This window comes from Hypanus sabinus, chromosome 19, assembly GCF_030144855.1.
Source record: "Hypanus sabinus isolate sHypSab1 chromosome 19, sHypSab1.hap1, whole genome shotgun sequence".
NCBI lineage: Eukaryota > Metazoa > Chordata > Chondrichthyes > Myliobatiformes > Dasyatidae > Hypanus > Hypanus sabinus.
This window is the reverse complement of record NC_082724.1, coordinates 19,002,010-19,026,123: the sequence shown is the minus strand read 5'-3', so window position 1 is coordinate 19,026,123 and position 24,114 is coordinate 19,002,010. Positions and strand designations below refer to the sequence as shown.

The 24,114-nt window shown below is 40.5% G+C and overlaps 1 protein-coding gene across 1 annotated transcript in view; it reads left to right on the top strand.

The window, feature by feature from the left end:
- The first annotated feature begins 8,808 nt into the window (after positions 1–8,808).
- ptpdc1a (protein tyrosine phosphatase domain containing 1a) overlaps positions 8,809–24,114 on the top strand; it is a 130,695-nt gene continuing 115,389 nt past the window's right edge. Inside the window, exon 1 of the mRNA XM_059944116.1 lies at positions 8,809–8,946. The gene's annotated coding sequence lies outside the window, so the exon portion shown is untranslated. The remainder of the gene's footprint in view (positions 8,947–24,114) is intronic.

Genomic DNA, 24,114 nt, shown 5'->3' with positions numbered 1-24,114 from the left:
AGAATACAGTTGAAATGATACCAATGAAAGATAGGACCTAAACAAAGGCCCTGTATCAATGGTTTTGATGGCTCCATTTAATATCAGAGGATGAATGCAACATTAAACCTGAAATTCTCACTCTCTGCAGACATCCTTGAAACAAAGGAAAAACCCAAAAACTGAATGACAGAAAAAAGTTATGCCAAAGCCCCTCCCCCATTCAAAGCAGCATCAATGCTCCCCCCCCCTCCACCTCCCCCACCTATTCTAGTGTAAATCACATTACTAATTTGAAATCTATCAGAACCTGAGTTGTCAAACTGTGTACAGTCAGGTATTCAATATTCTGATGAAAAGAACAAATGAGTTTTGAGTAGAGTCTGAGGTCCGATGTGGATCTTTTGAGCTACACACACGTATCTCTGTATTGATCACATCGCAGAGTATGAGAGTGATCACATTAGCTTTATTAATAAGGTGAAGGTATTGTTATAATACTACATAAATATCAACATAATGCCTTGACAATCATTAAAGTTCCACATAAAAGAGATGATAACAAATATGAACAATTTTTAGAAACATTCAAACACTCTTTCAGCTTGAGGTCTACCTGATAACCCTGGAGTGATCATATAAGATCCATCATTTATAACAATATCGTAGCCAGTTGGTAAAAGAATAAGACGCGAGAATGACAATTGGTTAGACCCTTACTTAACAGAAATGTCACCAACTTTTGGAAAGAAAAACACTTATTCATCACATAATTTAACTCTTAACTCTAAAACACTGTAAATCCAAATGAGCTATGCAAAAGTCAGCAAGATGCTGTGCAAAGTAGGATTAATTTATGCCAAGGAATTCAGATGGCTAGCTATAGCTGATATCATTACACCATATATAATGGCATTTAGACAGCACTTTGCCCTAGTTGTCCCTTTGAAATGTATAGATAGTGAAACTATTTTGTATTGTATTCAAGTGAGATGGTATTTCCCAACCTATGCTTGCTGCAATAAAAACAGAAAATATTGGAAGGTCAGTAAATCAGGAACCTTTTATTTCAGATTTATAGCATCTGTGTCATTGAGGGCTTTTCATGCTGCTTCAGCTAGAAGGTATTTTCAGCATTATCGATCTTTATTTCAGATTTCAATTGAATGATATTTGAAGCGATGAAGCATAAGTTTCTGCAAATGCATGAATCCTTAATTTTCCCATTTCGGTATAGTTGTACTGAGGTAGAGTGGAACAAACATAATACAAATTATATAATCTTCAGATATTTTCTGCTTGTGCATAAAGAATTATACTGTATGCTAAACAGTTGTTTATCCTTAAGGTTCTGTTGCCTGCTGTGTGTCTGGGTTCAGAATATCTCAGCGGTGCTGCAGAGGAATTTGGAGTGGGAGGGTAAGATCCAGTTGTCATGGTCCATGTGGATACCAACAACATAAAAAAAACAAGGAAAAAGGTTTTGCGGATGGAATTAGAGCAGCTAAGGACTAAATTAAAATTCAGATCCAAACAGATAATAATCTCTGGATTGTTACCTGAGTCACATTCAAATTGGCACAGCGTTAATAAGATTAGAGTGCTGGGAGAAGTGGGTTTGAGTTCATGGGCATTGCTAACAGAGGAACTAGAGAAATGAGAAACCATTCCATTGGGATGAGCTCCACTTAAACTGACACACACAAAATGCCGGAAGAACACAGCAGCTCAGTCAGCATCCAATGAGGAAAATTAACGTTTGACAGTTCGGGCCTGTGTCTGCACTTGAACCAACTTGTGCCCAATATTAGGTCATAAGACAACCTATAGATTCTGCTCTGCTACTTGATCATGGTTGATTCATTTTCCCTCTCAATCTTATTTTCCTGCCTTCTGCTCATAACATTTAACATTGTTACGAATGATTTAAATATACTCTATGACTTAGCTTCCACTGACATCTGTGGAAATAAATTCCCAAGTTTCAACACCCTCTGCCTGAAGAAATTCTCCCTCATCTCTGCTCTAAAGGGCTGCCCTGCTATTCTGAGTCTGTGCCCTCTGGTACTAGACTCTTCCCCATAATGGTAACATCCTCTCTAGTCCACTTTATTTCAGCTTTTCAAATATTTCATAGGTTTCAAAGAGATCCTCCTCCACATTCTTCTAAACTCCAGCGAGTAGGCCCAGAAGCATCAGATGTTCCTTAACATGTTAACACTTTCATTTTAGGATCATTCTCATAAACCTCCTCTAGACCCACTCTAATGTCAGCACATCCTTTCTCAGATATGGGGCCCAAAACTGCTCACAGTACTCCAAATGCAGTCTGACTATCACCTTATAGAGCCCCAGAATTATATCCTTATTTTTATATTTTAGTCTTCTCGGAATTAATGCTAACATTGTATTTGGTATCCTTACTACCATCTCAATCTGCAAGCTAATCTTGAAGGAATCCTGCAGCATGATTCCCAAGTTTGTTTGCACCTCTGTTTTGTGAACTTGTTCCCCATTTAGAAGATAGTCTATGTCTTTATTCCTCTCTCAAAGTTCATGACCATACACTTCCCTACACTGTCTTTGATGTGCCACTTCCTTGCCCATTCTCTTAACCCGTCCAAGTCCTTCAGCACACTCTCTGCTTTCTCAACATTCCCTGCTCCTCCACCTATCTTTGTATCATCTGCAAACTCGGCAACAAAGCATCATGACACTTACTGTTGTAGTGATATAAGACCTCGGTTAGACCTACTTGTCAGTTCTGGTCACCTCACCACAGGAAGAATGTGGATACTTTAGAAAGTGTGCTGAGGAGATTTACAAGAATGTTGCCTGGGTTGGAGAGTGTGCCTTATGAGAATAGGTTGAGTGAACTCAGCCTTTTCTCCTTGGAGCGAAGGAGGATGAGAGGTGTCCTGATAGAGATGTATAAGATGATGAGAGGCATTGATCATGTGGATAGCCAGAGGCTTTTTCCCAGGGCTGAAATTGCTAACACGAGGGGGCATAGTTTTAAGGTGCTTGGAAGTAGGCACAGTAGGGATGTCAGGGTAAGTTTATCATGCAGAGAGTGGTGGATGCATGGAATGCCCTGCTGATGACCGTGGTGGAGGTGGATACAACAGGGTCTTTTTAGACACTCTTAGGTACATGGAAGTTTAGAAAAATAGAGGGTTATGTGGAAGAGTAATTCTAGGCAGTTTCTAGAGTAGGTTACACAGTTGGCACAACATTTTGGACCAAAGGGCCTTTAATATGCTTTAGACTTCTATGTTCTCTGCTCTATGTTCTAACTTTTACTGCCATTAATATAGATTATTGATTGACTTTAATGTCAGTTCTACATAGTTTACCTGCTAATCTAGATTGCTTCCCTTTGAGATTAGGCATTTTAATTTATTCTCTGGTTCCTCAAATTTTCTCAGTGGGACTCATCCTTATACAATCCTTGTTAATGGTGTGTAGGTTCTTGTCTTGTGTAACTTGGAGTATCGTGAGCAGTGTTGGGCCCCTTATCTAAGAAAACATATACAGTCATTGGAGAGGGCGCAGAGGAGAATCACAAGGATGATTCCAGGAAAGAAAGGATTAAGGTATGAGGAGCAGTTGGTAGCTCTGGGCTTGTACTCACTGGAGTCTAGAAGAATGAGAAGATATCTCATTGCAACCTATCGAATATTGAAAGGTCTGGACAGAGTGGACATGTTTCCTATAGTGGGTGAGTCTAGGACTGGAGGGAACAACCTCAGAATAGATGGAAGTTCATTTAAAACAGAGATGAGGAGGAATTTTTTTAGCCAGAGGTTAATGAATCTGTGGAATTCATCACCACTGATGGTTGTGGAGGCCAAGTTATTGAGCATATTTTAAGCGGAGGTTGATAGGTTCTGGACTTGTCAGGTTATCAAAGGTAATGGAGAGAAGGCAGGAGAATGGGGTTCAGAGCAATACTAAGTCAGCCATGATGGAATGGCAGGCCAAATGTTAAGCTTCTCTGTTTCCAACTATCACCTTCCAGCTGCTGGCATACCCCTCCCTCTCATGTCTTCCCTCTGCACTCTCGGTCCTGATGCAAGTTCTCAGACCCAAAACATTGACCATGGTTTTGCTTCTGCTGACGCTGCTTGACCTGCTCAGTTCCTCCAACAGTTTGTTTCTTGTGTTAAAGGGACTGGAGAGTCCTAGTGCAGGAAACACAGAGAGTTGGTCTGCATGTAGTTCAGAATGCCAGAAAGTCCTTCCCTTGAAGTGATTGAGCAAGCCATTGATAGTGAAGCCAAGTCCCCATCTGTCAGATCTGTCAAAGCTATTACAATGTTGCTGAATACAACACTTAAGTGATAAAAAATCTGACTGCAAAATGTAACTTCTCATATTCTTGCTTATTCCTTGCTGCTACATGAGATTTTTGACACAAGATTTGGAAGGAAATTTCCCTTGTGCAAATACTATAGAATTCCAGCAAGATTGTGCTCTGCTTCTGGGCTCACAAAACTTACTTCCATTTGCAAGGAAAATGGTGTTAATTCATCAAAACATTCTAACACTTAACAGTAAAATTCTGTCCAAAGATTTACTTAATATGCATTCTTGTTATTAGTACATTCATAATAATAATGTTATCTCCATGATTTGTACAGACTAGGTGTCAACAAGGAAGTGTTGGATGCCTGGCTCAGAGTTGGAGATCTCGTCCCAGAAAGAGAGGTGTTGCTTGTGGCAATATAGGACCAAGCAGTTGGCACAAAAAATGTTCAAAAATACATAATAAAAGATGAACAAATTCAAGAAAATAAATGCAGAAAATGCCAGGAGAAACCAGAAACAATCCAACATATAACAGGATCCTGCAACGGTTTAACTCAATCTGATTACTTACACAGGCACAATCAAGGGGCAAACATCATTCACCAAAATCTTGCTTTAAAACACAAACTCAGAAAATAAATTATACCTTAGTATAAATGCAAGCCTGATCTAATTTTAGAGCCAGATTATATTCCGACTGTTTGGTTATTACACATAGAACAAACCATAATAACCATCCAGATATAATAATACATATTAAACAAGCAAGAACAACTTACATATTAGATATAGCCAATTCAAACACACATAACATGCTGAAATCAACAAATGAAAAACACCATAGGTATGCTGAGTTAAAAAAGGGAATTGAATGACGATAGAACATGAACCGGGTATACATTGTCCTAATAGTAATATCTACAACTGGTATAATCCCAAAGTTTAAATCCCAGGGTACTTAAAGAGGTGGCTCTAGAAATCGTGGATGCATTGGTAATCATTTTCCAATGTTCTATAGATTCAGGAACAGTTCCTGCTGATTGGAGGGTGGCTAATGTTCTCCCACTTTTCAAGAAAGGAGGGAGAGAGAAAACAGGGAATTATAGACCGGTTAGCCTGACGTCAGTGGTGGGAAAGATGCTGGAGACAATTATAAAAGAGGAAATTATGGCACATTTGAATAGCAGTAGAAGGATCAGTCCGAATCAGCATGGACTTATGAAGCGAAAATCATGCTTGACTAATCTTCTGGAGTTTTTTGAGGATGTAACTATGAAAATGGACAAGGGAGAGCCAGTGGATGTAGTGTACCTGGACTTCCAGAAAGCTTTTGATAAAGTCCCACAAAGGAGATTAGTGGGCAAAATTAGGGCACATGGTATTGGGGGCAGAGTACTGACATGGATTGAAAATTGGTTGGCTGACAGGAAACAAAGAGTAGCGATTAACAGGTCCCTTTCGGAATGACAGGCTGTGACCAGTGGGTACCGCAAGGTTCGGTGCTGGGACCGCAGCTGTTTACAATATACGTTAATGATTTAGATGAAGGGATTAAAAGTAACATTAGCAGATTTGCCGATGACGCAAAGCTGGGTGGCAGTGTGAAATGTCAGGAGGATATTATGAGAATGCAAGGTGACTTGGACAGGTTGGGTCAGTGGGCAAATGTATGCAGTTTAATGTGGATAAATGTGAGGTTATCCACTTTGGTGGCAAGAACAGGAAGGCAGATTACTATCTAAATGGAGTCAAGTTAGGAAAAGGGGAAGTACAACGAGATCTAGGTCGATATTTCCGGCTGAATCCCTTCAGTAGGATTGGGAAAAAATGAAGAGGAGTCAGACTAAGAATGTGGGAGGAGGTGGGAGGGTGGAGACGGGAAAAGGAAGAACTACAACTGATAGGTGATGAGTGAAACCAGGAGGGAAGGAAGGATGAAGTAAAGAGCTGCGAATTTGATAGGTGAAAGTGATGAAGGGCTGGAGAAGGAAGATTCTGATAGGAGAGGGTGGAAGACCATGGAAGAAAGGAAAGGGGGAGGAACACTGGAGGGAGGTGATGGACAGGTAAGGAGATATGGTGAGAGAGGGATACAGGGATGGTGGAATGGTGAAGAAGGTGGGGTGCAATTACAGGAATTTAGAGAAATCAATGTTCATGCCATCTGGATGGAGCCTACCTAGATGGAATATAAAGTGTTGTTCCTCCAACCTGAGTGTGGCCCCATCGTGGCAGTAGAGGAGACCACGTTTCCGATCAGATTCCCCCTTCTCCAGCCTGTTATCTCTATCACTAATCAACTTCCAAATTCTTTATTTCAACTCTCTCCCTCTTCCAGTTTCACCTATCACCTACAACCTTGTACTTCTTCCTCCCCCCCAACACACCTTCTTACACTGACTTACCTTTTCTCCAGTCTTGCTGAAGGGTCTCGGCCCGAAACATCGACTGTACTCTTCCATCAATGCTGCCTGCCTGAGGAGTTACTCCAGCATATTTTGCGTGTTGCTTATCAAGATGGTTATCTCTTTTGGCGTTGGGACCAACTAGAAGTATTTCAGTTCTGTCTACAGTTAGCTTTAGGAAATTATTGCTGTTCCATTTGTTTATTGCATGCATACAAGAAATCAGGGTGTTATTATCATAAGCTCAACTGATATATACAATTATGTGTCATCTGCATAATTGTGAAAATCGAGTTATGCTTTTAGTGATGCCTCCTAAGGGAGCATGTATAAGGAGAAGAATGGGGGGACCAAGACGGCTTCCCTGAGCACACCAAAAGGTACAGTTTATCTCTTAGAAATTTTGCTTCCAAGACAGACAAAAAAATTTCTCTTTAAGATATATGAATGAAAACAATTAAGAGCACTACTGAAGAGGCCAGTCCAGTTCTCAAGGCAATCTAGGAGAATGCTGTCGAAAGCAGCACTTAGATCTCGAAGAATTGGAACTGGGATTCTGTTGGCATCAGTGCTGAGCCTAATGTTGCCGACGATTCTGGTAAGGGCTGTCTCTGTGCTGTGGTTTTCTCTGAAGCCTGACTGAAACTTTTCTAGACTGTTGTTCTTATTCAGAGGTTTGTGGAGTTGGCTGAAGATGACTTTACATGAATCTTGCCCAGGAAGGGAAGATTTGATGTGGGCTTGTCGTTAGCTACTGCCTCACCATCAATGTTTGGCTTTTCACAAAGGGGTTTGACAAGTGTAGTTTTGAAGACATCTGAAAAACTGCAGTTTCAAGGCCTTGACCTGAGATATGAATTATCCCTTTGCTTCCATAAATGCTGCCTTTAGTGCTGAGATCCCGCTATGCTTGTTTTTTTTTTGCTCCAGATTCCAGCATCTGCAGCATCTTGCGTCCCTTTTTGACTGAAACTAATATGAACTATTTCCACAAGTGAGTAAACTTTAGACCAGCAGCGGAGCAGTGTATTTGAGAGTTGGGAGATGCTCCGTTTACAAAAGTTGTCCTAACATGATTGCTTCCGCTTTTTGCGATCATTCCCTTTTCTTCCTGATGGACTTCCGGAAAAGGCTCCGCATGTATCACAAGCAGACAAAAAAGAGAGAACAATACATTTCTTCAAATTTGGTCAGAAAGCTTTCTGACTGGTATTAATGTATGGGCAGCGTAATTGTATCCATTTACCAATTTCCTCTACAAAACCCCATTTTTAAAAAAAGTCTGTCTTTCAAGTATGCGTGCGAAGTCTTCTCTTGGTCCGTGGTATAAGCTAATTAAGGATATGTCTACTGTTTTGTAAACATAAACCTGATTAGAGAAATGTTAGATTTTCCTCCTGGCGACAGCATTGATCTGATTTGTGGATCACCAATTTCAGAGGAGTTTGGATCGTGAACATCTGTCATTTGTTGTATTACTGAGATGGGTAGGTAATTTCTAAACTCTTTCCTCTCTCCCTGCTGCTAGGTCAGATTAACATTGCTGTTCTAAGGATTCCAACATGCAGTCTGGAAGAAATACCGTCCCATGTGATGTGGAATTTCAGAGGAATTACACACTGAAGAAGAGGCTATTCTCACTTTCTTTTTCCTTCCAGTTTCTCTTCATTATATACTTCCTGCACAGAACAGGTATCGCATTATCTTAAATAGGGACCTCCGCATTGACTATAAAACCAAGGCCTGATAATTCTTTTGAGTGAATGCCTCGGCACTTTTTTACGAAGAGCAGGGTAATTATTTTTGGTGATGGCTTTTTTAAAGTCACTAATTAATACTGTATTACTAATGCAGGTTGTGTGGTTATTTAGATTGCTTTCCCTGAGAGATGTGCACGAAGTACTTGCTGTTACCTTTAACACCGCCTCAAACTGCTTTAGAATATTATGACAAGAGACAAGCAAAATGCAGCATAAACGTAAACCTTTACAGAGGGGCTTAGTATGATATTTTAGTTAGGAGTTTGTATTCACCGATTTTCGGGAAATATTCTGGCTTGTACATCATCACATTGAAATGCCCTGAGCTGCGAGAGCTTTCGCCAGCCGCGCCGGGTCACGTGACCGCCTGTCGGCTCGCGCTCGGTCGCGGCGGGACCGGCTCTGTCGGCGAAGCGGCCGCCATCGCAGCCGGTAACGGTGCGGGTCGCCGCTGGGCGATCGTAAGCTGCGGTCGAAACGGTGGCAGGGAGGTAGGTAGGCGGGCAGGCAGTCTTTAATAGCGGGGTGGTCGGAGCCATGGGCAGGGAGCAGCGGCTGGAACGCGAAGGCGCAGGCTGCCCGGGATTACACCGGGGGAGGCGCCGTTAAAGGGCCGGTTGGCCTGCACACCGAGGCCCGGCTCGCCGGCCGGTTGCTCTTGACTGACAGCCGACGCTGTTTTTTTTGTAGGCACCTCTTGTTTCAGTGTTGAATTTCTGTACTTAAATAACCGCGACAAAACGATTTTGAATTCCATGTTTATTTCCCTTTTGAAACGATTTGTAATACTGTCAGTAGTGACATGTAAACAGTCACCCCTTTTTGTCTTATCACGTTTGAATATCTGAGATATTTTTATTATGGAAATATGACCCGAAACTCTACAATAGATCGTTGTAAACACGACTATATTGGATGTACTAATGAAATATTTATATATAGGAAACCTTAGAAGCGGCTACTGTATTTCTGGCGGATGTTAAAAGATGCATTACTGCACTATTATATTTCAACTCCTAAAAATAAAACTCGATTTCTGTTAACCTGTGATGAAGCTTAATTCGGCTGCATGTAGGCACCCTGAAATGGATTTCTGATACGGACTTAAGTGGCTGTCTCATTGATTTTTAAAGATCTTAGTAATTGAAAGCTGCTTTTATGTCATAATTCATGACTTTAAAGTAATCAATTGGCTATTCATTATCAACTTGCATGATTAAATTCCAGAGTTAAGGAACAGTAACACCATGAAGTTCCTCTTGATCAATGAAAGTAATAATGATTTGCATTTTTCCTGAGGGAACTCGATGGGGACTAGGAGTAAAAGCCTTGTTTGTTGTTTTGTTTTCCTTACATAGGTTCCATGCATCATCTTTCTCATTGTGGGAAAGTCTGATGCCTGGGAGACTAAGCTTATGACGTCCTCCAAGTAGTCAATATGTTAGCTTTCTGCGTCTGATCAGATCTCTTGAATTTTTGTTGTCTGAGTAAAGTAAGGGCAATAATTGTTAGTGTATTTACCCTCCACTGATCAAATTGCTTGATAAGCTCTGAAGTTTTACTTTTTTTCTATGAGGAGGGTAAGTTTTTGACTAATTTATGTTGCACCATATTCTGTGCAATTGACAGGCTATGATGCATGCAAGGTCAAATCAAAGTATATTGGAAATTGAAGTGAGTATGGAAAAAAAGTGGAAAGATTGACTGTGTGTTGTCCATATTTTCTCCAGAGTGTTGAAGTATGAAACTAAAGAGTGCTTTTGAAAAAGGATGCTCAGTTTTAAATCTTTGTTTTATTCTAAAGTTTGAAGTTGTGGTGTAAGTCGCAATGAAGAAGTTCTGAGCCTTTGTCTCAGCTCTCATATATGCTATCAAATCAACTTGTACACAATATCTGAGCATCTTCTGAAACTTCTGATTGCTTGGATTCTGCTAACAAAGCTCTGTATTTTGTAGAGTTCTCCACTGTTGAGCAAAACCACATTTGTAAGTTAAAACTTCAGCTATAGAAAGGATAGGAATTCCAGTTTTGCTTTGATTCTGTTTCCTGTCTTTTCAATTAAGTAGTCACAGACTATTCACAACTTTTGAAATACATATGTGGCTGATTGTTAAGTTTACTGTAATTTTTTTGCCTCCTTGCACTTGCTATTATTACAAAGATATGTTTGAAATTTCCAAGACGCTTAACTTTTAAAAAGGCATGATGAAAAAGTGGACAGTGAGTTCTGATGGAAAAGGTTAATGGAAAGAAACAACTTTGGCTTGAATGATCAGTTTGAATGGAACTAAGGAAAATAAGAGGTAAAAATGAATTGGGCGCTGTCTATTGGTGCAATCAATTCATTAAGCTTAAGCTCAAATTTAATTTAATTCAACCATATGCATTTGTACAGCTAAATGAAACAACATTACTCTGGGACCAAGGTGCAAAGCACAGTATATATATCACATACAGCACATATTATTGTGTTCACATTATTTTATTAACAGATAATAAAAATACTGTAGATATACAAATTGATATAAAGTGTATACAGTTGACCCTCTTTATCTGCAAGGGGTTGGTTCTGGGACCCTTCGCGGATACCAAAAAAATGTGGATGCTCAAGTCCCTTCCTTATTCAACCTGTCTCAATGGGGCCGACCTTAGGATGCAGCGGCCGAGCTCTGAATCCATGGTGTTTTTGTTCACAAAAATAATCATGATCACAATTGAAAATAAATTGGAAATAATAAAGCAATCGGAAAGAGGTGAAACACCATCGGTCATTGGAAAGGTGTTAGGCTACAGTTGGTCAACGATCGGAACAATTTTAAAGGATAATGTGAGAAAGTCCGTGCAATTTTACTAAGCAACACAGTGGTTTAATTATTGGGTTTTGGGTTTTTGATCCTCCACATCAACCAGGCATGGAAGGAGAGCACGCTCGGAAGTGGTCTGTCACTGATCAAAGTCAGGAACTTCCCGAACCTGGTGCTGAAACATACGTTCTTAAGTGTTTTATATGCATAGAAAGATGAAGTATATACTATATACTAAGACAAACGTTTGACTAACTGACACTAAATAATACCGGATGTACCTGTTCCGACTTACATAGTAAGAGAACTTGTGATTTTTTTCCGATCCTGATCCACGGTAACCTACACACATCCTCCCGTATACTTTAAATCATCTCTAGATTACTTATAATACTTAATACAATGTAAATGCTATGTAAATTAGTTGTTATACTGCATTGTTTAGGGAATAATGACAAGAAAAAAAGTCTGTACATGCTTGAACAACAAGTGCTGGAAGAGCACTTCCGGGTTTTCTCGATTCGTGGTTGGTTGAATTCGCACATGCGGAACTCGCGGACAAGGAGGGCTGAATGTATAGCTAAATATACAGCGTTATAATGTTACTGTTGTTGTCATAAATAATGTGTACTGGGTGGTACAGGGTTTTCAGAAGTTCACTGCCTGGGGGAAGAAGCTGTTACCCAGCCTAACAGTCCTTGTTTCTTAAACTGAGGTACCTTCTGCCTGATTGTAGGAAGTCAAAGTAATAGTGGGACAGATGAGACAGGTCCTTGACAATGCTGAGGGCTCTGTGAACACTGCACTTCTGTGATATGGGGTGAATGGAGGGCACAGTATAAATTGAAAAATGAGAGCAATCACAGTAGAATTTTAAAGAAATCAGGAAAGGTGTAGTGTATATGAGTGAGATTTTATTATTATTATTACTTTATTGTCGCCAAACAATTGATACTGGAGTGTACAATCATCACAGCGATATTTGATTCTGTGGTTCGCGCTCCCTGGAGTACAAATCAATAGTAAATATAATAAAAATTTAAATTATAAATCATAAATTAAAAAAAAATAGAAAAGGGAAAGTAAGGTAGTGCAAAAAAACCCCCGAGAGACAGGTCCGGATATTTGGAAGGTACGACCCAGATCCGTGTCAGAATCTGTTCAGCAGTCTTATCACAGTTGGAAAGAAGCTGTTCCCAAATCTGGCCATATGAGTCTTCAAGCTCCTGAACCTTCTCCTGGAGGGAAGAGGGACAAGAAGTGCGTTGGCTGGGTGGGTCGTGTCCTTGATTATCTTGGCAGCACTGCTCTGACAGCGTGCGGTGTAAAGTGAGTCCAAGGACGGAAGGTTGGTTTGTGTGATGTGCTGGGCTGTGTTCACGATCTGCTGCAGCTTCTTCCATACCAGGTTGTGATGCATCCTAGAAGAATGCTTTCTATGGTGCATCTATAAAAATTAGTGAAGGTTTTAGGGGACAAGCCAAATTTCTTCAGCTTTCTCAGGAAGTAAAGGCACTGGTGGGCCTTCTTAGCAGTGGACTCTGCTTGGTTAAACCAAGTCAGGTCATTTGTGATATTGACCCTGAGGAACTTAGAGCTTTTGACCAGTTTCACCTATGCACCACCGATGTAAATGGGGTCGTGTGGTCTGCTACTTCGTCTTGCTGATGTTGAGGGATAGGTTATTGTCTTCACACCATGCCACCAGGTTCTTAATTTCCTTTTTGTGTTCAAACTCATCATTACCCGAGATAAGACCTACAATTGTGGTGTCATCAGCAAACTTTTATATTAAGTTCGATGGAAACTTGGCTACACAATCATGGGTGTACAGTGAGTACAGCAGGGGCCTGAGTACACAGCCTTGTGGGGCACTGGTGCTCAGAGTGATCGTAGAGGAGAGCTTGTCACCTATTTTTACAGCCTGGGTCCTGTCTGTGAGGAAATTGAAGATCCAGCTGCAGATCTGAGTGCTAAGACCTAGGTTCTGGAGCTTAGGAATCAGTTTATTTGGAATGATGGTATTAAAGGCAGAGCTGTAGTCAACGAAAAGGAGCCTTACATATGCGTCTTTGTTCTCCAGGATCTCCATCTCATCTGTATTCATTAGGGAGAAAGGTATGGAGGCTTGAGAGTTACAATGACATACTGGAAAACATCTGCATGAGGAACAACTAACAAAACTGGAATTCATTAGACCATAAGACACAGGAGCAGAATAAGGCCATTCAGCCCATCAAGTCTGCTTTGCCATTCAATCATGGCTAATCCTTTTCCCCCTCTGCCTTAAATACTCCCAATGACCTGGCCTTAACAATGCCTATGGTAATAAATTCCACGAATTCACCACCCTCTGGCTAATGGTGGATGGATCCCTAGAGCCGGAAAAGTTCTATCCCCGAAAGTGGAAGGCGAGTGCTGAGGCTCTGAGATGTTTGTTTCTTTATTAGCCCTGGATCAGGTACCAGAAGGCTTGGTTGTAGAAGACAGAGGGACGTGGTGGGGGTGATATTAATCTGACAGATGGTCTGTAAGGATCAGTATTGGGACTTCTCTTTGTATGGAAATGTCGGTAGGCTGATTCGTAAGTTTATAGACTACTCAAAAATTGGTGCTGTGGATAGTGAGCAAAATTGTCAAATGATTCAGAACATATACTCCTAATAAAGTAGGTACTATGTGTTTTTCTGCTGCTATAGGTACTATGTGTTTTTCTGCTGCTGTGGACCATCTACTTCAGGGTTTGTTGTGATGTGCATTCAGAGATGCTCTTCTGCACACCATGGTTGTAACGTATGGTTATTTGAGTTACTGTTGTCTTTCTGTCAGCTTAAATCTGTCCAGCCATTTTCATCTGACCTCTTTCATTAACAAATGTTTTCACCCATAGAAATGCCATTCACTGGAAGTTTTTCGTTTACACCATTCTGTATAACTCTAGAGACTGTTATATGTGAAAACTCTTAGAGATCAGCAGTTGCTGAGATACTCATACCATCCCTTATAGAAAATAGAAACCTACAGCACATTGCAGGCCTTTGGCCCACAATGTTATGTCAACCATGTAACCTACTCTAGAAACTGCCTAGAATTACCCTACCGCATAGCCCTCTATTTTACTAAGCACCATGTACCTGTCTAGGAGGCTCTTAAAGGGCCCCATTATACTTGCTTCCTCCACTGTCAGTGGCAGTACATTCCACGCACCCACCACTCTTTGTGTGGAAAAACGTACTCCTAACATCCCCTGTGTATCTGCTTCCAAGCACCTTAAAACTATGTCCCCTTGTGTTAGCCATTTCAGCCCTGGGAAAAAGCCTCTGGGTATCCACATGATCAATGCCTCTCAACATCTCTTTCAAGTCACCTCACATCCTCAGTTGCTCCAAGGAGAAAAGGCCAAGTTCACTCAACCTATTCTCAAAAGCCACGCTCTGCAATCCAGGCAAATCCTTGTAAATCTCCTTTTCACTCTTTCTATGGTATTCACATCCTTCCTGTAGTGAGGTGACCAGAAATTAACACAGTAAGCCAAGTGGGGAGTGATCAAGGTCTTGTATAGCTGTAACATTACCACACAGCTCTTGAACTCAGTCACATGATTGATGAATGCCAACACACCATACACCTTCTTGACAACACTGCCAAACTGCGCAGCAACTTTGAGTGTCCAATGGACGTGGGCTCCAAAGATCTCTTTGATCCTCCAACTGCCAAGAATCTTACCATTAATACTATATGCTGCCTTCAAATTTGACCACTTCACACTTATCTGGGTTGAACTCCACCTGCCACTTCTCAGTCCAGTTCTGCATCCTGTTGATGTTGTAACATATGACACCCCTCCAGTATATCCACAACACTCCCAACCTTTGTGTCATCAGCAAACTTACTAACCCACCCTTCTAATTCTTCATCCAGGTCATTTATAAAAGTCACAAAGAAGAGAGGCCCCAGAACAGGTCCCTGTGGAACACCACTGGTCACTGACCTCGATGCAGAATATGAACCATCTACAACCACACTTCTGTGGGCAGGCCAATTCTGCATCCACAAAGCAAGGCCTCCTTGGATCCCTTGCCTTCTCACTTTCTGAATGAGCCTTGCATGGGAACTGTATCAAACGCCTCACTGAAATCCATATACACTACATCCACTGCTCTTCCTTCATCAATGTGTTTTGTTATATCCTCAAAGAATTCAATCAGTCTCATAAGGCACGGCCTGTACTTGATAAAGCCATGCTGATTAACCCTAACCAGATTATGTCTCTCCAAATGCTCATAAGTGCTCTCAGTTTCTTCTCCAACAACTTGCCCACCACTGATGTAAAACTCACTGGTCTATAATTTCCTGGGTTATCTCTACTCCCTTTCTTGAACAAGGGAGCAATATTTGCAACCTTCCAGTCCTCTGGTACTTCTCCCATCCCTATTGATGATGCAAAGATCATTGCCCAAGGCTCAGCAATCTCCTCCCTCTCTTTCTACAGTAGCCTGGGGTATATCTTATCAGGTCGCAGCGACTTATCTAACTTAATGCTTTTCAAAAGCTCCAGCACATCCTCTTTCTTAATTTCTATATGCTCAAGCATTTCAGTCTGCTGTAAGTCATCCCCATAATTGCCAAGGTGCTTTTCCTTGTTGAATACTGAAGCAAAGTATTCATTAAGTACCTTTCCTACCTCCTGTTACCAACAATCATTCCATGGTCAAAGAGATGTAGATCAAATTTCTTCCCCATTCTGATGTTTGGTCTGAACGGCAACTGACCTCATGGCCATGTCTGCATGTTGTTATGCTTTGAGTTGCTGCCACATGATTGGCAGATTAGATATTTGCATTAATAAGCAGGTGTACAGGTATACCTAATAAAGTGGCCTCTATACTATAGATCAATTTAGAAATGTGGGCATAGAAATGACAAATGGAGTTTATTCTAGACAAGCATGATGTTTTGCAATTTGGGAAGTCAAATATAAGAGGAAACTATACTGTAAATGGAAGGATCTTTTTTCAGAGCATTCATCTACTGAGTGCTCTTTGTATGCAAGTTGATACTTCTCTGAAATTGGAAGACCTACTTGCCTTCATTGGTTGGGGTGTTGAGTGATGAAATCCAGGAAGTCTTCCTCCTTCCTTTCCAGTCCTGATGAAACATTTCCAGGTTCAAGATATTGACTGTTTACTCATTTATATATATGCTGCATGACCTGCTGAGTTCTTCCAACATTTTGTGTGTGGCTCCTGATTTCCAGCATCTGCAGAATCTCTTGTGTCAGGAAATCATGTTGTTTTTATATAAACCTTTTGAAAAATTGTATGTAGTTCTGGTTGTCATATTACAGGAAGGATGTGGAAGTTTTGGAGGGGGTGCAGAAAAGATGTACCAGGGTGTTTCCTGGTATGGTGTTCTATAGTTAGAAAAGAACTTCTGATAGAGGGTTTCTTCTCAGTGGAACATAGGTTTATTGAGGTTTATAAAATCGCGGGGCATAAATAACATTCTTTTATCAGGATGGGAATCTCGAAACAGAAGCACAGGTGCAAAGCAAGAGGGGAAAAATTAAAATATTTGAGAGTTAAGTTATTCACACAGAAGGTGGTGAATATCTGGAATGGAGGAGGTGATGGGGCAAATATAGTTACTCAATTTAAGCTGTATTGGGTAGGTACTTGGTTAGGAAAGATTTAAAGTATAAGGCCCCAATGCTGGCAAATAGGACTAGCATAAATGGATATTGTAGTTAGCATGGAGATGGGCCAAGGGAACCAGTTCCTGTGCAGAATGTTTCTATGATGCTGTGAACAGTGTGGCTTTGTAATATGCATTTTTGAGGAAAAGCATGCACAGGGTGTGCAGTGTCAATAGGGACTGGACTCTGTGCTAATATTGTAGCACACTACAAACTTCTCTTTTATCTTCAGGCAACACGAGTGAATCTGCAGATGCTGGAAATAAATAAAAACACAAAATGCTGGCAGAACTCAGCAGGCCAGACAGCATCTATGGGAGGAGGTAGTGACAATGTTTCAGGCTGAAACCCTTCATCAGGAGTGAAGTAACATGGGATGGTTGAGGGGGGAGATAAGAAGTGGGGGGTGGGATAAAGTAGAGAGCTAGGAAGTGATAGGCTGGAGGGAAATGGGCTGGGGGAAGGTGGAGAATTATGGGAAATAAAAGAGAAAGAAAGGTAGGGCTGGGGGGAGATTATAGTGAGGGAGGAAAAAAGAGAGAGAAAGAGAACCAGACTAAAATAATGATAGGGATGGGGGTAAGGGGGGGGCAGGGGTATCAACGGAGGTCTGTGAGTTGAATGTTCATGACGGCAGGTAGGAGGCTACCTAGGTGGGAGATAAGGTATTGCTCCATCGACCTGTGTGTGGCCTCATCTTGACGGTGGAGGAGTGTTTTTACTGTGTTTTTATTCTCTTTAATCTTGTTGGATTGTATATATTCTTCCACCCTGTGGTAATATGTGATTAAAAGTGAAACTCTGGTAATGCGGCATGCTTGTGATTTTGGTGCTCTTTTGACAAATTTTCCAGATTATTGGATATTGTTCCATTCCATTCTATTAATATCCCAGCAACACACACAGAATGCTGGAGGAACTCCTGCCAGCATCTATGGGAAAGAGTACAGTTGACATTTTGGGCTGAGACCATTCATTGGGACTGGAGAAAAAAAGATGAGTTAGAGTAGGAAGATGGGGAGGGGAGGAACAAACACATGGTGATAGGTGAAACCAGGAAGGGGGAGAGGAATGAAGAAAAGAGCTGGGAAGTTGATTGGTGAAAGAGATACAGGGCTGGAAAAGGGGGAATCTGATAGGAGAGGACAGAAGTCCATTAAAGAAAGAAAAGGGAGGTAAGGAGGTAAGGTAGGCAAGAGAATGGGGAAGTTCGAGAAATTGATGTTCATGCCATCAGATTGGAGGCCAATCAACTTCTCAGTTCTTTATTTCTCCCCTCTCCCCTCCTGGTTTCACTATTATCTTGTGTTTCTTCCTCCCCTCCTCCCCTCCTCCCACCTTCTTACTCTGACTCCTCATCTTATTTACTCCAGTCCTGATGAAGGGTCTCGGCCCGAATGTCGACTACTGTTTTCCATAGGTGCTACCTGGCCTGCTGTTCCTCCGGCATTTTATGCATTGCTTGGATTTTCAGCACCTACAGATTTTCTCGTTTATGTTTTGTCTATTAATATTGTATTATACTTTTAATTAACTTTTTAAGATATTATACAGTGTTTCTGTGAACTGAACAGGAGCACAGCAATTATCACTTGGTAACTCAGAGACCCATTGAATAGTCAAATTGTGGATTATTTCTGTTTACTGCATGTCCTTCTTTAGTTGGGCAAGCGAAGAAGCTTGTTAATACAATTGCTGTGGAAAAATATTTGTAATTGTGTGTCAGATGCATGATATATTCATGTAAAATGCCAATGGTAATATAAAATGAGAAGTTGTTGAAAATATTACAAATGACCTGGGCAATACAAGTACAACAAAGGAGATTGAAATTTACTTAGTACGTATTTTCAACAAATTGTCTACAAAACTATTTTGACTTCAATATCTAAGCTTAGTAAGTACTTTAGTCACGATTTGAATATTCTGAAAGGTTCTTGTTGTTCAGAGTGGAAATAAAGGATTCTATGCTATTCAAAACAGGGAAGTTCTTTCTATCTTCTGGTCAACATTTCCTTTTTCATCTACACCAACTAAACATCATTTTGATTATGCTGTTCATTTGCTATTTGTAGGCCTTTGTCCCATTTGGTTTTCTCTCCAAATATTACATTTGGATATTCACTTTGAGCTTACTATATATTTTAAAATAAGTTCAATCATTTTTCTCTATTTTTTTTTGATGGTTTGTTTGTATTCATCCAGCAATTGAATTAGGAATATTATTACATACACAAGTAGATAAAATTGCATGTAAGATCTATGAATTTATTTACTTACAAATAGAACATTCATCACATTGATAAATGATGCTGATCTATGAGAAAAATGCTCAATTTGTATACTGCGCCTTTCTTAGCAAGCTGACTATAATCTATACTAGTATTCATAAACCTTGAATGTGTATTAATAGAGTTTCAACAAAACTCTGATGTTTTGTTGTTAATAGTTTATACAAAGCTATTATTGTCTTTTTGGTAAAATTTTACACTGCTCTATGCCACAATCTGAAAGAAGCTGAAGCTTGTTGAACTTAAAGTTGTATAAGGCTTTCTTTGTTAGATTTTTGCAGGAATATCTGCTTCTATAAATACGTTAGACTATGTTTCAAGTGTCTAATTAGCACTATTTGCACAGCATTTTTACATATTATTGTTTTGGCACTTGAAGATCACGATTCAATTTCACAGTGTCCTTTCAAACTTTTCTTTGGACATACCTACAGTATGAGTAGACACAAAGAAAAACAATAGTCTCTTCTGTCATTCAAATAGTGTACCTTTTTCTTCTTAGATTGCTTTTGATGAATGGTTGTTTTTGTCACATGTCCTTTGCTCTGAACTAGTGCCAGAAGCTAGCTACCCAGATTTCCTATCACAGGGAGAATGGAACAATCAGAATTTCAGTAAAAGAAAACATCTTTAAATTTGTTGAAGAGGGCTCAGTAAATCTAGCCAAACTTCCAGAATAAAAATAAATCTAATTTTAATGGAAAATTTTAACTTTTTAACTGTTACTTTCCCCTACCCCTCACGCTGAATGATACAAATAATGATTGTGCTGTCTGAGAGAAGGTGGTGAGAGGCAGTTAATTGTAGTTGATTTGTGTGAAGGAGATGCAGATTTGAGATAAATGAGCACAGGAGAGGAGGTTTTAAAAATGGTTTGCTGGCACTTTGAGAAATAGACATTGCAATCTAAAATAAAAATGTCAGAAATATCTGACAAGTCAAGCAGCATCTGTGGAGAAAGACACACACACACACACACACACACACACACACACACACACACACACACACACACAGAAAGTCGTCTAATGACTTCCACAGTCGTCGTCCACAACTCTCAAGGGTAGAGATGCATCGTCCTCTGAAAGAAATGTCTGTGTATCTCTATTTTAAAAGATAGCTCCCTTATCCCCTTGTTTAAGATTTTCTCTCTGATTAAAGTACTTCAACATCTACCCTGTCATGCTCCTTCAAGATCTAAAATCTTTATGTAGTCACTCTTCTTTCTTATAAACTTGTGTATAGACCAAAATTGTTTAGTTTCTCTTGATCGGGCAAACTCTTAATATTAGGAATTAGCCTGATAAACAGTGGCTGCCAATGCTGCTGTAAAACTGGAAAGGCTGGTTATTTGAAATAGTTGAATTTGTGGGTTGACTCCTGAGGAGAGTAACCTTCCTTATTGGAAGATGAAGTTCTATTCCTTGAGAGTAAGAATAGAGACCAAAAGTAGGTTGGGTGGGATGGAAAATTGAAGTAACACATTACTTTATTTAGAGCTACTGTACAAAATGATCACTATTTTGAGTTTGATTTTCTTTCCTGCAATTTTCAGGAGGCAACATCAAGAGTAACATGCTACATTAGTAATGCAAGTGTAAATGTAGCTACAAAAAATACTTAGCTCCATGCTGTTACTGTTTCATTGTGATATAAATGGAACCATCCTACTTGTTCCAAGTCCTGCTTGGGGTTGGAGAGCCTGATATATTGATTGGACAATTGATACTATTTCTGCTCAGTACAGAACTTGAGTTTCATCACATTTTGCTGCCAGTTTCCACCATGCTGCATTTCTGGCAATAGACAACAGACAGTAGGTGCAGGAGTAGGCCATTTGGCCCTTCTAGCCAGCACCGCCATTCACTGTGATCATGGCTGATCATACACAATCAGTATCCCATTCCTGCCCTCTCCCCATATCCCTTGACCCCGCTATCTATAAGAGCTCTATCTAACTCTCTCTTGAATGCATCAAGAGACTTGGCCTCCACTGCCTTCTGGGGCAGAGCATTCCACATATCCACCACTCCCTGGGTGAAAAAGTTTTTCCGCATCTCTTTTCCAAATGGCCTACCCCTTATTCTTAAACTGTGGCCTCTAGTTCTGGACTCACCCATCAGCGGGAACATGCTTCCTGCCTCCAGTGTGTCCAATCCCTTAATAATCTTATATGTTTCAATCAGATCCCCTCTCATCCTTCCAAATTCCAGTGTATACAAGCCCAGTCGCTCCAATCTTTCAACATATGACAGTCCCGCCATTCCGGGAATTAACCTTGTGAACCTACGCTGCACTCCCTCAATAGCAAGAATGTCCTTCCTCAAATTTGGAGACCAAAACTGCACACAATACTCCAGGTGGGGTCTCACCAGGGCCCTGTACAGCTGCAGAAGGACCTCTTTATTCCTATCCTCAATTCCTCTTGTTATAAAGGCCAGCATGCCATTAGTTTTCTTCACTGCCTTCTGTACCTGCATGCTTGCTTTCATTGACTGATGTACAAGAACACCTAGATCTCGTTGTACTTCCCCTTTTCCTAACTTGACTCCATTTAGATAGTAATCTGCCTTCCTGTTCTTGCCACCAAAGTGGATAACCTCACATTTATCCACATTAAAGTGCATCTGCCATACATTTGCTCACTCACCCAACCTGTCCAAGTCACCCTGCATTCTCATAACATCCTCCTGACATTTCACACTGCCACCTAGCTTTGTGTCATTGGCAAATTTGCTAATGTTACTTTTAATCCCTTCATCTAAATCATTAGTGTATTTTGTAAACAGCTGCGGTCCCAGCACCGAACCTTGCGGTACCCCACTGGTCACAGCCTGCCATTCTGAAAGGGACCCGTTAATTGCTACTCTTTGTTTCCTGTCAGCCAACCAATTTTCAATCCATGTCAGTACTCTGCCCCCAATACAATGTGCCCTAATTTTGTCCACTAATCTCCTATGTAGGACTTTATCAAAAGCTTTCTGGAAGTCCAGGTGCACTATATCCACTGGCTCTCCCTTGTCCATTTTCATAGTTACATCCTCAAAAAACTCCAGAAGATTAGTCGAGCATGATTTTCCCTACATAAATCCATGCTGACTCGGACTGATCCTTCTACTGCTATCCAAATGTGTCGTAATTTCCTCTTTTATAATTGACTCCAGCTTCTTTCCCACCATTGACATCAGGCTAATGTGTTGTAATTTCCTCTTTTATAATTGACTCTAGCATCTTTCCCACCACTGATGTCAGGCTGATTCTGATTCTGTCCTTTTTGATATCTCCATCTTACTGATAGGTATGGACTATTACATGTCCATAGATACCATGGTTGCATTTTCTTGCATTCTTGTAAGAATTCTCCGGTTTAATTATATCTAATGAAGGCACTTCCCTCATAATATTTCCAACATGTCTTCCTTTTATTCTGAACTGCATCATCATCTCTATCATAATCAAATGGGCTTTTGACTCCATCTGTTTCATTCCCTGTAATTCTGCCTTCCCTTGATCAAGAATAGGTTTCTATCAGCAGCCTCTACTTTCTGCAGATTCCTCCACATTCAATGTAATGCCAACATCAGGAAGATATTTTATATTCAGAATCTTTCTATTGACTCCATGATTCATTCTTCCATTTCCAACATGTGTCCATGTTTTCATGGTACTAGCTGATGTGGTTTCAGGAGATGGAACATGCATTGTTCTTTTATTTCCACCATTCTGATATCCATGCAGCTCTTTAAAGTGAAGTACCAATTGTACAACTTTTCATTCAGTGTGCTACATTTAGTGCTCAGTAAGGGAGGAGTGGTGTGGTTTGTTTGGAGGGAAGAAACAAACACAGGATTGGTAACTGTTTCGCAGAACACAGTTTCCAGTTGTCCATTTAATTCTCACTCTAACTTGTCTGCCTTTTGATCTTTTACCGTGAAGCCCAGTATTAGACCAGAACAGCATCTAATCTTCAAAGGGTTGTAAAATGCCTTGTGGAGACTGAGTGAAGTTGCTGAATTAAGTCTTTCTAGTTTGTATCAGAATTTGTTAATTTTAATAAAAGTTAATAACCTTGTAAAGTTAATGTGGTTCTTTTCTCTGGATATTTCCAGCGTTCTTTTATTTTGGATTTTCAAATACTGCAGTATTCTGTAAATTTAACTCTCTCTATAGCTTACTGTTCTATTTTGTCTACACTCACAACTATGTGGCTAGGCACAGCTCAAATATCAGTTATAAATTTACTGATGAGACCACTGTTGCAGCATCTCAGAAGGCAGCAAGGATATGAGATAGATGGGCTAGTTGAGTGGTGCCACAACAATCACCTTGCACTCAGTGTCAGCAAGATCAAGGAATTAATTGGTTCTACTTCAGTAGCTCTACTTTATTAAGAGCCACCAAGGACTCTTGCAGATTTCTATAAATTTCCCCAAGGAACAGTGTTCCTCTCACAGTTCAAAGATGTACCAGATAGCTTAATTGGTCATGTAAATTGTCTCATGATTAGGTTAGGGTTAATCAGGGTTGCTGGGCTGAAGTTGCTGGGCTGAAAGGCTGGAAGGGCATATGCCATGCTGTAGTACTTAATAAGAGATAGATGTATGGTGGAGAGCATTCTGACTGGTCGTATCACAGCTTGATACGGAGGCTGCAATGCACAGTATTGCAAGAGTGCTGAGGGTTGTAGACTCAGCCAGTTCTCTCATGGCCACCCCTCCCCATCACCAAGGACATCCTCAAGTGGCCGTGGCTTAAGAAGGCAGCATCCATCATTAAGTGACATGGTAACATAGTGGTTAGCGTGGCTCTCTTACAGCTTGGGACACTGGAGTACAGAGTTCATTTCCATTGCTGTTTGTAAGGAGTGT